This window comes from Camelus ferus, chromosome 3, assembly GCF_009834535.1.
Source record: "Camelus ferus isolate YT-003-E chromosome 3, BCGSAC_Cfer_1.0, whole genome shotgun sequence".
Taxonomy (NCBI): Eukaryota; Metazoa; Chordata; class Mammalia; order Artiodactyla; family Camelidae; genus Camelus; species Camelus ferus.
The window spans coordinates 116,233,971-116,249,111 of NC_045698.1; the positions used below are offsets into that span (position 1 = coordinate 116,233,971).

General features: G+C 39.3%; 2 protein-coding genes across 2 annotated transcripts in view; both read left to right on the plus strand.

Moving 5' to 3' along the window:
- The window catches only part of LOC116660205 (wiskott-Aldrich syndrome protein homolog 1-like), a 43,395-nt gene extending 38,128 nt beyond the window's left edge, over positions 1-5,267 (plus strand). The window contains exon 4 of the mRNA XM_032468989.1: positions 5,076-5,267. The gene's annotated coding sequence lies outside the window, so the exon portion shown is untranslated. The remainder of the gene's footprint in view (positions 1-5,075) is intronic.
- The window catches only part of LOC116660211 (mucolipin-1-like), a 71,468-nt gene that overhangs the window by 36,902 nt on the left and 19,425 nt on the right, over positions 1-15,141 (plus strand). The window lies entirely within an intron of this gene.

Sequence of the window (15,141 nt, forward strand, 5' to 3'; positions counted from 1 at the left end):
AGAAGAGCAGTGCTCTGGTGGGGATGACAGACTCTAAATGAGCTACTAGAGATATTGTGGGCTTCACTGAAAGGGACATTGCTATGAGGACACAGCAGAGAGAACACTGGTCAGGCCCTTAGGGGATGGGCACCTTTTGAAGAAGTAATATTTAAACTGAGACTCAAAGAAAGAATTTTATCTTAACCAGGAAAAGAGTAGGGGGGAGGAGGAAGGCTAATTTTCAACCTGTTAGCACCAGGATATCTATGCACCACTTCGGATCTGTCACTGGCCTTGTGAGACTTGTTAAATATTTTGTATTTACCCGTCGGCTGAAAGATTCCTCATATATGAAATAGGGACTGTAATACCAACTCCATTGCATTCTCGGGAGCATTCAGTGAGTTAGACTCTGCTGGTTCTTGGCACGGTGCCTGGGATAGAGCAGGCGCCTTTAATTGGAATTGAAATCATGGTGGTGATGATTAGGATGATCCTGAGTAATTTAGTTAGAAGTATATGTGGTTAAAACCAATGGTATACTTGTTAACTATAAAATGAAAATTCAGTCTGTGTCCAGGGTCTATTTTTGCATCGTCTCCATGAATGAGAAGAGGAAACTGAGACTCCACTATTTCATTACGATAGCCATCCCAGAGCACTCTTATGCAGAATTTGGGAGGGAAAAGCAGAATACCTTTCACCTCTCAGAAAACAAGTAACAGTCAGGACTTACGCTTTAACTTACATAGGCCAATATATTTCTTATTCTGTATGAAGCAGTTGCCCTCTGGGTTCCCAGTCTGTCTCAGGGAACTACTAAAGAACTCTGACACGTCAGGGCCTGTCCTACAGATGTTTGTGCCTTTTAGCAAAATACCAGCAGTCCTTTGCCCTCCAGCAAGCCCCTTCACTCTGAGTGTCGAGAGACAAAGTTGAGGTCCACACACTCTGATCCCCCAGTCTTGGTAGACCCCACACCTCTGGCCCACACACAGGCAACCCGTGCTCATGTTGGTCCCTAAGGATGCTTCAAGGAGCCTGTCCAGGTTTTTCCTCACGCTTAAGAATCTTGGTCCAGGGTGAGTATAAGAGTTGCTCCCACATTTCTAATGTCAGTAATGACAGATTGCTGGTTTCCTAACAATTTCCTGTTGACTGAAGGTTGACAGTCAACTCAACCATGAATATAAACTCTGACCCCTGAGGTCAAGACTAAAATGAAATAAGCATATAGAGTCATAGCTAAATAGGGTTTTAGATATAGGAAAATTCCAATGACAGCTAAGGCGGGACTCTGATTAGAATCTGAATGCAAGTCTGTGGTCTGTTCACCTCAGAAGCTCATCCGCCCGTGGAGCACAGAGCATATCATAGTAGGATCATACCGTACAGCTACTTGATGGTACCAGGCCTTCCATTTGCCATTGATTTCTTGGTACAAAATGACTTGCTAAAGGTCACTCAGATAGTTAGTTTCTAAACGAGATTTATATTACGGGCCTTTTGAGTCTTAATCCAGTGATCTTTCCAGTGCTTGTTGTTGCTCCCTACTTTCCCACGTGGTTTGACTGAAGGTTAACATTTTAAATTTCTCCCACCATTTGCACCAGTTTGCATCCAGGAATCTTTGCAAGCTCTGCTTCCCAGTCCTGAGCGCTCATGTGTCTCTGTTGCCATCCCCTCGTAACTGGTTACATTCTTGCTCTCTGCCTACTTGCTTCGGCCTGACACCTCACACATCCCTTTATTACCTGTGCTTTATGCCCCTAGTAAGTCAGCGCCGGTACTCTTGGCTCAATGCCCTGCACCAAAGGCCAGCATCCTTAGTTGAGATATGGCCTTTCACTTCTAAGTAGGCACAAAAATAGCCTCACAAACTTTCTAGGCTGTTCCTTCTCTCAGAATTTAACTGCTTTGTCATAGTATAAATAGAAAACTCAGATTCCTAAAATTCAACACCAGCCTGAATGGTTCTCTTCTTCCCCTGAGCTTGCTCTCTGAGAGCCCGGTGTCCTTTGTGTGCACCTCTCTCATGGTCCTTCACTCGTAATGCCCAGAACCATCCTTCTCTTTTTGCTGACCACCCAGCTTCCCTGTTGGAACTGCCTTGAGAATGCCATGTAAACTGCTGGTTGCCCTCAGTCTCCAGTCTCCCCTCCTTTTAGAACAGAAACTTCCATTTTAGCTGGGTACGTTGCGGGGCAGCTGACAGACTGCATCTCCCGGTCTGACACACACGTATGAGTGTCCGTAGGACTAAGTTCTGGCCAAATGAGGGGTAAGCAGAAATGCTGTGTGAGATTTCCAGAAAATGTCCTTAAAAATGAGAAGAATGTGGGGCCTGTTGATAATGGGGGAGACATGCACGTGTGGGGGCTAAAGGTATATGATAAATCTCTGTACCTTCCACTCAGCTTTGCTGTGAATCTAAAACTGCTCTTTAGGGGGAAAAAAAAATTAAAAGGTCTAATAATGTTTTTCTCCTAATCAGGATGTGCCCATTTCTTCCTCCTTTCTCCTTCCTGCTGCTGTAGACACAGATGGGATGGCTAAATTCCTGAACCCATCATGAACCATGAGGTGGCCTTGGGAACGGAAGCCACACGCAGCAGAAATGCAAGGGGAAAGAAGTGAAGCCCTTTACTAGCCCCAACTACTTACCCTAGGCTGCTGTATTAGTAGGAGAGAAACATATTCTGTCTCATTTAACCTGAGGTTACTTTGGATTTCCCTGTGGTTTGCAGCTAGACTTGACCTTCAGTGGTGTTTTATGCACCTTTCATTGAAATACACAGCACAGTCTCAATAGGGCAGGTGCAACTGAAAAATACATTTATTGACTTGAACCTCAAAAACCACTGAAAAGGTGCAGAATTCTCCACTAAGCTGTACACCAAAGTTACCTCCTGGCCTTCTTGTCCACATCTAGTTAAACTTATTCCAAATAAATTTCCTAATTGTTTCATTTCAATCGTTCTTGACTCTAGGTTGCATAATAGGAAGATTTTTATTGAAATGCTTTATGAATATTCTGTATGCTTAAATATGTTTTACTAGGTTTAGAATAAAAAGTGTGACCAAAGTATTGTTTTCTGCCTTTTATTGAAAACATAAAACTTTAGTTCTGTTATTAAAGATTAAAATGGCTTTGGAAAGAAGGTCTAAACTAAAACAATTCAGCATTTACAATATATTTCCTGTAAGAAAATGCACTCTGAGGTTCAACCTTGTGAGTTACAAGGAAACTTTTAGAAGATAACATATTGATAAATTGATGGGTAGGGCTATCTATAGACTTATAAACTCTAAAAATCAGTACTAGAGTTTCTGGATTTGAGGAACTATGGAAACTTAGGGTATTCTCTACTTCTTTAACTTACTAATTGTTTGACTTCTATCAATCTTAATCAGTGAGATTTCATCACTAATGAAAACAATGTCCATAGTTTTAGCATTCTTAAGTAAAAATATTATTAAATCCTACATGTATTTTAGACTTCCATATTATACAGGTATTATTAAGTCTTTTATGTAATGTTTAAATATATGGAACGGAATACAGTTGACCCTTGAACAACATAGGGCTGAGCACCAACTCGAGCAGTAGAAATTCCTCCTACTGCTACGTCTGCCTCAAAAACAAAGGAGTTGATAAATGACTCTCCCAAGGGCAGGAAGCTGACACAGCTTGGATAGAATCAGAACTCAAACCCTAGCTCTTTTGATTCCACATATTGTGGTCTCTAATTGAACATAAAGTTTTCCCCACACTCAGAGTTCTGTCAAATGAAAATACAGGTACTACATTTTTTGAAAAAGATCTGCATACAGGTGGACCTGCATTATTCAAACCCATGTTGTTCAAGGGTCATCTGTACTTGTCAAACCTCTGCATTCAAGTAGAAAATGTTCAATAGCTCATTAATATTTCTTTTGAATTTCTTACCAAATCATCTAGAAACATCTATTTTCAAATTTTAGCCAGTATTATCTAGTCTAAGCATTAATAATTATCATTAAAAATAACAGTAGTCGATAGTTACTGAATATTTAGTATGTTCTAGACACCATTTTAAGAGTTTTGCCATTTTAAGAGTATTCCCCAAATAGAATACTGAAACTCAAAAAAGACAGCAGTATGCCCCAAATCCTAATGATGAAAGATAGAACTAGGATTCAAGTCCAAATCAGTCTGATTCTGAATCCAGAGTCTTTACACCAGCTTACACTGTGCTGACTTCTGTTAATTACAAAGGGATTTTAATTCCCTTCTTTTTGTCGTATCATTTTTCTTCAAGGAAGGGTTAACCATGTTAGTACCAAAAGATTTGACAGCCAATTTCCTAGAATCAAGAGAAATTTTAAGTCTTTCTGGCATGTGGGTGGTATAGTCAGTATGTGCAGGTAAGAGAACACAGTAGCTGGCATGATGTATCAGGGTCTGTCTGATTGGACTGCTTTTGTATGAATGAGAAAACAAATTACTTCATTATGTAAAGACTATATCATCACTCTTATTATTGATCTTTGAGATTCCTTAGAGCCAAAGCAATAAAGCAAACACGATGGACTGCATAATTCTTACATCAAGACTTTGAGAAAAATAATTTTTCTGATCCCAAACTCTAAAATCAATGTATTATATATTAGATTTATGACATAATCAATATTGTCTTAAATGTCAGTTTCACGACAACGGAAAAAAAAAAAGTGCTGTTATTGCCTGGCTTTTGAGTCATGAAAGCCTCAATAAAAGCCAATAAGGTGACAGTAAAGCATAATTTAACAATCGTAATCACAGTCAATATCTGCAAATGTTCTATAGGAATCAAATTTTTCACTTAGCTAACGATTACACTATATGTGTAAGATGTAAAAAATAATAAGCTATGTCTGTCAAGCCACAAAGTAATGTAGTCATCCAGATGTTTTCCATCATGCTTGCAGTTCAAATTGGGTCAGCATTTCTTTGAGTTGGATGACACTGTACCACATTACACGAAGTCTGTGCACCCAGTCCTCCCTTAGAGCTCAGAAACATTACCAGCTGTCTATGTACCTAAACGAAGCATTCTTTTGTCCCCCTACAGCATCTTCCCTTCATAGAGCTGGGACCTGAACATACAGGTTCAGAACATTGTGGCTCCATGTCCACTGGCTCTTGCCAGCTCCCAGCTCCTCCCTGGGCAGAAACCCCAGAGACAGACGGGGCTGTAAAGAAAATGCAGAAGCAAAGCCACCCGACTGAGCCTCTTGTGTTGAAAGACAACCACCTCCCCCACGTTTAGCAGCCGGCCGTGAGCGCACACACAAACCACCCTCGTGTATGTTCGTGCTAAAAGCTGCCTCTGCCTGAGCATTTGCTTTGTGAATGAGGTCACTTTAACTTACACAATGGAAGGGATAGGCTGAAGAGATGTGGCTCTTTTCCTCATTAAGACACCATGTAAAGCACAGAATTAGACATGGTCCCTCTTGAGGATACATAATTAGATATTTTATATTCATAGTTATCATTGCACATTCAGAGAGTCAGCGGCAGCAGCCTTACCTTGGATATACTGAGGCACAGAGAGAAAGCAGACCGTAGAAAATTGCTTACCTAGTTCACAAAGGTACAGAGAAGCATAATGCTTCTAAAGCACTTCGACTGAAGAAACAAAGCATTATCTTCTTACCATGACGTTGTAACAGATGTCCATATGGTCACATCTTCTATTAATTGGACTTAGATGTTGTATGCATTTGATGATTGTGATAATGGGTTATATGATTGTAAGATCTCCTCCACAGGGCATTTTGTCCACAAATAAAATTTATCCTATAGGAGAAAATGGTTCTCAGCTTGAAATAATTTGATTTTGTCACCGTAGGTTGTAAACTGTGCCTTAGGCTTGTGGTGTGCAAAAATGTCTTTGAGTCAAGTGCCTGTCTTAAGACGTTTCTTTAAATAAAAAAAAAAAAAAAAAAAAAAAAGAGAATGGAAGCCTCCATTTGTACCACATGACCTGATTTTATCTGTTATCTAGACTGTGTTACCAGTTCAGATCCCTTACTGTTGGGCGAATTGAGTTCAAAGGTAGATAAAACGAAGCTATCGTTACACTATGTAAACTGATCTGGAAAAGAAAATTTAACAGGCAGCATACCTGCCATGACATTGTTCACAGTACTTGTGTTCATTTACTTAGTTCCAGAAATCTTACATAATTCATACTCAGCGTGAATGTGTGAATATGGGAATTACTCTTTGAGGACAACAGGGAATCAAAAGTTTCTCAAGCTTGCTGTCTAAGTCTCAGATTATGAAGTAGATAGAAAGGTCAAGTTTTTAGTGCTGCATTTTTTTAAAACCTGTCAATAAGAGGGAAAACTTGTAATACCTTGTGACTTTGCAATTTTTCTATTAAATTTTTTATTAAAATCTGGAAATTTAAGTTAAAATCTACACTGCTTACAAACTAGTTTCCTTTCAAGAACTACATATGCATGTATATGTAGTTCAACATTTTCATTTCCATCTCATAGTTTTGTGAAATTATCTGTTTGAGCATTGAGTATTTAACAATAGTTGTCTTCTCCAGTGCCACAGCCATTCAGATAAGAGTTTAAGAGATGAATTAAGGCCTCCCTTTCAGCGAAGCGGGTACTGATGCAGCCCTGTATATCTCAGTGAATGACTGATGTAAAACCTCCTTGACTCCTTTCCTCAGCCACTTTTGAAAAGTAGAAGTCAGGCCCTCAGAAAAGGTGATCCGGTCTCCTTGTACTGGAAGCAAAAGACAGATACAGAAACTCACAGAGCTCTCCCTTCCCCCTTCACAAAAGAGACAAAAGACCAAGTAAATTGATACCATTTACAGCCTCTTCCATTTTCCTCAAAGGGGAAAATACACAGTAACTCAAAGTGAGAAAAAGGCAAATTCCTGTTACTTTCCAACAAAGTAGCACAGTACAGAAGGACTGGGGAAGATCTTTTGGAAAAATATCTGCATAAATCCAATCAGATTTGTTTCCAAGAATTGGGCAGATGTGGAAAAATCAAGCTAACAGAATAATTAAAAGATACAAGACCTTGAAATATATGTAACTATTTGAGGACAGGTTCTTAGATTTTTCTAGTAACAGAGTTATATCTTTGCCTAAAGGTTTATTGACCTCAATTAGCTAAGCATTTGGAAAGGAATCCTGAGAATTGATTGGAAAGGAAAGATTAAAAACGTGGAGGGAAAAAAGGTTCATTTCATTCAAAAACCCTTGACCTGTGTATGGTTTCTTGTGGGGTCTGACTGGTACTGGTCATCATTGATCTCTCACTGCTTTTCAAAACATAAACTGTAGTGTCATTCTTAGAAAATGTCTTTATGACTAGGGGGTCTCCATCCAGCTTTGCCTCTTAGCTAACTCAGCTTTATTATTTACTATGGGTGCGTCCATAACTGGTGAAACACTTAATCCTTTGTAATTTTTTCTTACTCTAATGTTTATCTTCTATACTCAACTTCATTAGAAGTCCATTAATCAATGTTGTACTTACATAGATACCCACAGGCCTGGCTAACCAGCTGTTGCTACTGTGTTGCTGCTTTAGGGAGGTTTTAAAACTTATTTAGATTTTAATCCTGGAAATGAAGATTGTTTCCCTTCTGGAAGGATCAGTCAGTGCAGTCCTTGTGTGTCCTGTTTAATGAACGTGAAAGCTCTAGTCGTAGAAAAATGAATAAACTGAGCTTGGACTCCTAGACCACTTACTTAGCCATGAAGACAGACCACTATGATCTGAAAATGTAAGAAAATGATTCAAAAATGACTGATATTAATTTTAATTTTCTACAGTAATCCACTATTCATAGTTTATTTTTAGGTTTTTAATCTTAAACTGTGTCCTGTAGGAATGTTGCACCATTTGGATAGAAAGCATCAAAGCTATAGTTTTGTCAAATTACTCCATTAATATTAGTCCTACAGATAAAGACCCAATGGTGAAAAAGGAGATAAACTTCAGGATCTACTGGTATACTTCTGTTACATTCACCATCAGTTATTTCAGTCTTCATTAATTAGTTATATGAGACACAAACATGTGTTCTTCAAGGACCTGGCCCCATTATAATTAGAGACTTGTGGCTTCATAAGGATCCACTCAGCATCCTATCTAACTCACATGCAGGGCAGCTTGTAATAACTCCACTCCTTACTATAATTTCACTGTGCTGTTAAGCCAGAATCTCATTAATAGAGAAGTAACAATGCGATAAAGTTTTCTTGGTGTAAGATAGAACATGTTTGAAATAAAGAGAAATAAAAGAATCATGGGAGAAAGTTTGGAGTAGACAAGCATCAAACATGTTATCATTTTTCATGTGCTTTAATAGCTGAGTTATACATTTAGCTGGACGCTAACACAGCTTTAAACCTGATGGCAGGTAATTTTTTCCACAACTCTTACTGATAAGCTGAAGTCATTGGTCTTTTCATTCTGTATTACATATAATGCCATACATAGGTAAATGAGTTTTTAATTTATCTAAGCAGCCTTTGAGCTTTCAAACAACCTTGGACTTTGCTCCAATTACTACTTAATATTAGAATCATTCCATTGTGAGTGTTATCCAGTTAATAGAAAAAGACAACCAATAACTTTTAATGTGTGTATGTGTGTGTGTGGGGGAGTGACATTTAAAGAAATAAGACTTGTACAGATATTTCTCAAGTCACTTTGAAATCTGCAGTCCACCCACAACTTGTATTTAGAACCCTGCCACAGGCCAAATCACAATGGTCCAAGGCAATGTCATTAGATGTGACGTCTTCTTGTACCAAAGGGAATGAAACCTTACCTGAGAGGCTGGGCTATAAATGACATCAGCTTCCCTGACTTAGGATGCAGCTCCACTAAACTTGTCTTCTCTGTTGAGTATGACATACACTGAAGGGGAAAATCGATTGGTAGTTTACAGGAGAAAGATCGCATAACCAGAACCTTCTCAGAAATTCTCTTCTGGAAGTCAGGATCCCCTTTGATAGTCTCAGCTGGAAGATTAAGATGTTAACAGGTTTCTCACAGAAGATCAGTTAAAATGGTGTTTATTTTTCCTTTTTTTTGTCCAATAAGCCAAAAGGTAAAATAGATCATTTAAAAACTATTAACATCTTAAACTCTTTCACAGAAAAAAATAATTACAGTCATTCTCAATCTATTTGAAATATTTTTAAGATTTAGTACTTATAGAAATACAAATATACTGTGAACAATTCATGTTAAAAATACCCATGTAACCATGTTGAAGAGACACTACATTCTGTCCCCATAGAGAAAATGAGAAACAATAGCCAAACTTTTTAGCAGAGTTTACAGGATTTCATCTTTGCAATTTCACTTTGTGCTTTACTCCTCCTCACCCTGGAGAATCCAGCCACATTGATCTCTCAGCTCTGCCACCATAGCTAACCCTCCCCCAGCTGTTCCCTTCTTCCTGGAATGCTCATCTTTCCTCTCCTCCAATGGTTGGTTGCTTATCTCTCAGGACCCAGCTTAAATATCACCTCCTCGGTGAGGCCTTCCCCAGTAATTTATCAAAAGTGGGAACCCTCCTTGTTAGTTCCTACTTCAGCATCTTGTTTGTGTCTTTCTTAAGACATACCATAATTTGTCATTTTCCTATTTATTTGACCTCCATCCTGTTGCATGCTCCCTGGGAAAGGAATCAAAATGTCTTGTTCTTTACCATATTATAAGTAAAGATCACATTCCCTGGCTCTTGGTAAATTCTCGATAAACTGTTCAGTACATTAATTGATGCCCAAAAAGAGGTCATAAAGGAAAATTTTTATATTTCTTTATAATGGCATGTCATGAAGAAAAAAAAGACTCAAATACTAAACAGTAGCCTCCTTCACCACCATAAAAATAAAATCCTTCCAAAGCAATTCCCTCTAAAATTACTTAAAATATTTCAGGGACTACCTGTCACCAATAAAGTTCAGTTCAAGGTCCTTAGAATGACAGTTAAGACCTCTTCAACCAGTCTCTACAGCCTTGCCCGGGGCTGCTTCCCCTGCCTCTGCTTCCTTTCTTCGCACGCTAATGATGGCTGCTGTGCTGAGCGCATGCCTGGGAAAGAGGAGGCATGCCACAAGTATTTGATGAATTGCCTGCTAGCAGTTTCCTGCACACACCTGCCTCTTCTGGTGCTGTCTGTTGAGGACTGGAGAGCTAGTCAGAGACCAGATCTAGAAAGGTCTCTGTGTGACATGTTAGGGATTAAAGCAGTTTAAAGCAACGGAAAGCTATGGGACGGCTCTGAGCAGAGGAATGACATAGGAAGGGCTGCTCAGAGACAAGTCTCACGTGCCTCCTGCCAGCCTTGGCATCACTTAGCATGTCTTTATGTGATCAGCTCTAAGGGTGACTTAACCCACCACGAGGGTCAGGGGAGGAGTCTGGAAAATCTTCCTAGTTGGTAATTTCCACTTGAGTTGCATCTTGTACACTTTCAGTTCTGTCATTTATGGAGCACACTAGTTTTGAGTAACTTCCAAAGCCACCCAAGTAAAAATAAATCAAGAATGATTGTGTTTTACACTCCACTGCCCTGCACACCCTTAGGCAGGAAGACAGACTGCTTGGGGTTCTGTATCTTTCCAAGTCATTTGTCTTATAAATATCTGAGGCATCAGGGAACTGTCAATGATTTTCATTAGGGTATATTTCCCAAAGTAAAATAAACACAGGATCAAGCAAACAGAAACCTCCCTGTTTGGGTACAAGTTGATCTGAACTTATATTATCTGTTGAAGTGTTGTATACTGTTACAGTATTTGCTGATGTTTGTGTTGGTAGTGATTACACATATCTGAATAAGAAATGCAGAGCAAATTTTATTATCATCATCAAAGAACTCCTCATGAAAAAAGTTTTCCAAGCATCTTTTGATAACTTTTTGATAATAAATATGCACTAAATTAATCATGAATTGTTTATTTCCTCTGCAGTAAGGACTATTACTTGGTGTTTGAGCGCCTTTTTTAATAGCTCAGATATTAAAAACTTCTGTGTGACTGAGTGTCAGCTAGAATCAGTTTTACTCATTTGTCAGAATAATCTCAAGCTAATTTGACAACATAAACACGTGTGCAAAGAAGAAGGTATATTTTTCTTTAGAGGTATCAGGCAGCAGCTATGTAATGACTAGGCATCTCCTGTCTTATTTTTGGAAAATAAATTCCTGTAACTTTCATAAAATCTGAATTAAATATCAGTGCTTTCCAAAACTTCATGAAATAACCTACAGGTGCTGACATGCTGATAGCTACTGAACTAAGAAGAACAAATTTAACGTGTCAAAACTAGTTGCAATATTCTAACATCTGGGGGTCAAGTTGGTTGCGTTATGGGTAAACCTCTGCTTCTCACACTCAGAAGAGGACGGGCATGAGAAAGAAACAGAGGCAATCAGAAGTTTGCAAGAGCAGGCCAGGCACCATCTGGGCTATGTAGGAGGACTGGTGGGGAAAAAGGAACATGATGGCATGTGCTATAAAAGTACTTGTAAAGAAGGGTAGCACCCTTGTTTTGCAGACAAGTTGCTACATTTATGTTGCAAAACAGCCCTCGGAGATTCGGGAGAAAGAAAACATTCTGGTTTCAGGTTAGCTGCATTGCAGTGGGGATCGGGAAGGGAATGTGCATCTGTGATAGCCCAATAGATATAAACAAGTGTTCATGGGTGGAAATCTCTTAACTGAGTAAAGATCTTTAGAGGAGGAACCATGTCTTAAAATATCTCCTGCCTTCCCCACAGAAATGCAATGCTGGGCATGGGAGAGTGGTGGAAACATTGTATTTGAAATGCAGAGCAGCTGGGTTTAATTACCACCTGTGTTTTTGTGAGAAAGTCAGCCTCTCAGCCTAACTCCTCATCTGCTAGGAAAAAAAAAAAAAAAAAATCAGGGAGGGGGTGGTTAATACCAGTCCAGCTTGGGGTTTTTTTTTTTTTTTTTTTAGCATTTTTGTTAGAATCAATAGGTAAATAGATGTGAAGATATTATGTAAACTGTAAAAGCTCCACTGCTAGGAGGCAATGATGTTATATGTGGAGCAGAAGGCAACAAACACTTGTTGATAGACTGGTTTCTTGATTAGGATTTATTCATGACTCATCTATGGAAGAATTCCTTTCCATTTATCTCAGAGTTTCTCAAACTCAGCACTACTGGCATTTTGAACCAGCTAATTCCTTGCTGAAAAGTGCGTCTTTGGGGGCTGGGGATGCCTGTGCAGTTGTAGATTGTTCAGAAATCAAACATCCTACTACTGTCTATCCTTTAGATGCCAGTAGCAGTCCCCCCACTCCACCCCCCAAGAATAGAGACAACCAAAAACATCTCCAGACATTACCAAATGTCCCCAGGTAGTGGTGGGGGACAAAATTGTCCCCCAGTTGAGAACCGCTGATTTAACTGAGAGACAAAATCTCACTATATTCTGACAAAGCTCTGTGAGTTTTGCATCCCTGACCTGTAAATGATAGCCAATAGTAGTTATCTGGCATTACTCTCTAGAAGGCTCTCTGCTAAACTATTTGCCCGGATTAATTCATTCAGTCCTAGAATAGCAAAGGTTCAAGTAACCTTCATTTTGCAGATGAAGACATTGAGGGTTAAAGGGTTGAAGCCACTTGCCCAGGTTCAAAGTCAGAATAAAGCGGAGCCTGTGTCTGGATCCAGCTCTGTAGGATTCGAGAGTCTTCGCTTTTAAGCATTCCTGCTGTACTTTGTCACATGAGATAAGATGATCAAAACAGCCCCACTCTCTGTTGAACATAAGACAACACTCATTGAGGTGAACCTGACTTGAGACCTCTGAAGGATAAAAGCACACAGCTATCTAAGGGCTGTGCCTGCCTGCTTGAGTATTATTTACATGAGCTGTGAAACTCGGCACAGCATTGAAAAACCAAGCATGCCTGAAGAAAGGCAGCAAGTCCTAACGTATTCGTGCATAATCACCATTTAATTCCATAAAAACCATTTTTTTTGTGGGGAAATTGTATTTTCTTTACAAATATTTTTATATTCTTTTTAGTGATATGGGAAGAGATAAAGCTGTCCAAAAGTGGGAAGCAACATTGGTAAGAGTAGGTCAATAAAAGTACATATTACTTGATAGATAGGAGTGCCAAAAGCCTCCCTCTGGGCTCAGTAAGCTCAGGACAAATGCCGTTATTCATGAAGCATCTAGGTGGGTATGTTTTGTTAAGTACTTAACAAGTTCATGCCCGCTGTTTTAATGTCTAGGATCTAGGCTCTTTCAAAAATACAGAAGCTGCTCATGTTATTCCCAATTCCTGAACCCAAAAATGTAGACAGGGTATGGTTAAGCAATATGTATCAAGTCACAGAAGCCAAGAGAGGGCAAAGGAAAACTTTAATTACAGAAGGATGTATAACTCAGGTCATTCTACATGTACTGTCAATCATTAATGCCCTTTGAAAGAGTAACCTGGATAGCAAAGGTATTTAGTTTCTTGAAAGCTCTGTCCCTCGTGGATGATTCCTTCTCAACTGACCACAGACAAGATTGTTAACTGCTCATTTACTACAAGGAAGCATTTGCATTTCCCTCTGTCTTAGGAGTTGGTTCTGCTCCCCAAAAGCAACCAGAATTCCTAACATCTGTAATTTGATGTACATATTTATTTCCTCAAGTAATAATCTTGAACCTTAGAAGTATGAAGACCATTTATTTCTACCAATAACAGGAACACACCAGTGACCCCACAGCGGCCAAAAGATCTGGTCCTCTTCTGATTCAAGGTTCAGCTTGAGGACATGAAGGCAGAGCATGGTGGGAATTTTGTTCTCAGCTCCCCTAGCCAGTGTCACACATGTCTGGTCAGTCCACACTGCCACCCTCATGCTTGGAGAGACAGGTCCTGGGGAAGCGCCTGGCTCTGAGCTTGCCTCCAGAAGGTGTCTGTGTCAGTTTCACTGTGCCAGTCGCTGCCTTTCTTCTGACTCAGCTGAACAGTCAGATGCGGCAGGTACCTGAATTCTGAAGGAAATTGCTGCGAAAGTCAGATTCTTTGTGTTACAAAGGACAGAAACCCAACTCAGATTTGTTTAGGCAAAACTGGGAAGTTATTACCTTTCCTAAATGAAAAACTTTAAGCGTGAATCCTCCCAAACCATCTGCACAGCACTTTTAAGTTATAAAGAATCTTCACATTTATTGGATTGTTAGATAGGTAGGTAGGTAGGTACCAGGTAGGTAGGCAGGTAGATAGATAGTCAGATGGATAGACAGATGGACAGTTAAAGAGGTAGGTAGGACAGATCTTAACTTCATTTTCTAGATGCCATTAAATGATGTGCTCAAGGTCTGTCAGCTGGTAAATTGCGTAGCAGATTACTAGTTGACCCCAGGTATCGTGAATTCTAAACACTGTGCATTTCCCAGTATAGCACATCTTGAAAGGAAAGTATTAGACAAGATCCTTATCCTCAGGATATTCAATTAATAGTGAACAGAAAAGAAAGAAACTGATATCCTTGAAAGCACTTTTGTGTGAAGAATTGTTTTATGCTTTATTAGTACTACATTTTCTTTTCATAAGAGGAATTCTACAGGATTGTTTTGGGGAACTTCTACTACTAGAATGTGCAAAGCAGAATTGGACACTGTATTTTGTCAGTCATACTAAATGGACACATGGACCAAGGATCATATTATTGTCATCAGTGTATCACTGTCATGTCGCTATTGCCAGAGGCAATCACGAGCACCTAGGCAGTAACTCCTAGTGAGGGCCTGTGTGCAACCGGAGAGTCTCAAAAGCCAGCACTGCATTTCATTCATCATCATATCCCTCACATTAAGCATAAATTTGGTTGAATTAATGGAGAACAAGTCCTAATGAGTAATAAAATCTGAAGAATGAGTAGAGGAAAGATGGAACTCTGGAGACTTTACGAGGACCATGACTGTAGATATTATTCTTTTTGAGAGTGTAATGAAAATGAATCATTTCTTGAAGTTCCCATTGGTTATAAATGAAGATTACTAATTGATGAAGGACACATACAAGTTACCCTATTGTTGTGAGGCTGTATAAAGTTTCACCAGAATTAAAATAGAGAGGTACCGCTCCTGCC